Source organism: Trichechus manatus, unplaced genomic scaffold (assembly GCF_000243295.1).
Source record: "Trichechus manatus latirostris isolate Lorelei unplaced genomic scaffold, TriManLat1.0 scaffold00152, whole genome shotgun sequence".
NCBI lineage: Eukaryota > Metazoa > Chordata > Mammalia > Sirenia > Trichechidae > Trichechus > Trichechus manatus.
The window spans coordinates 6,644,199-6,645,157 of record NW_004444088.1 but is presented as its reverse complement, the minus strand read 5'-3'; positions in this window follow the sequence as shown (position 1 = coordinate 6,645,157).

Here is a 959-nt window from a genome sequence, read left to right as displayed (position 1 = left end):
AGATCACATGGTAGCCCTGGACTGGACACGGCAATAGGCAAAAAAAAAACCCTGCAATTTACTTTTCACTCACAGTAGTCTCTGTGATGTCAATGCTCTGGGGACAAGAGCATTTCACGTAAACTGGAAAAGTCACCTGAGGCACTCATTAATAATGAAAAATTAATCCTTGTAGAACATTCTACACTTTACAAAGGGCTTTTCTTAAGCATTATTTATTTTATTCCTCTGATTAGAAGGTAAAAATTACTCTTGTCATTTTTGCGGATTAGGTTATAGAATTTTAGAGCTTAACTGAACCCAACTCCAGATCCCAATCTTTTCCACTGTACTACCTAGATATTCAACTACACTTCTGATCATTTGTCATCTTGTGTAGTGGCTTATAGGAAAGCTTATGCCCCACTGATACAATCAAAGGGATATAGTGTTGTTGTTGTTGTTAGGTGTTGTTGAGTCGTTTCCGACTCATAGTGACCCTATGTACCACAGAACGAAACACTGCCCTGTCCTGCACCATGCTTACAATTGTTGTTATGCTTGAGCCCATTGTTGCAGTCACTGTGTCAATTCATCTCGTTGAGGGTCTTCCTCTTTTTCACTGACCCTCTACTTTACCAACCATGAAGTCCTTCTTCAGGGACTGATCACTTCTAAAAACATGTCCAAAGTATGTAAGATGTAGTCTCAGCGTCCTTGCTTCTAAGGAGCATTGTAGAAATAATCATAGCTAAAACAATAGCTACTCAAAGAGAATATTCCAAATGTGCCAGTATAGAAAAACTGTAGAAAGCCATAGTAAATTAATAAATTTAAAAATAATTGGAGGAAAGAGAGAGAAATTTAGTTTATTTCTGTCATGTGACAAACTCTGTTCATCCCCGCAATATGTAAGCATCAAAATCTACATTGTCAATGTCTTCTGAGATCTAGCTGATTAATATATATATACATATATA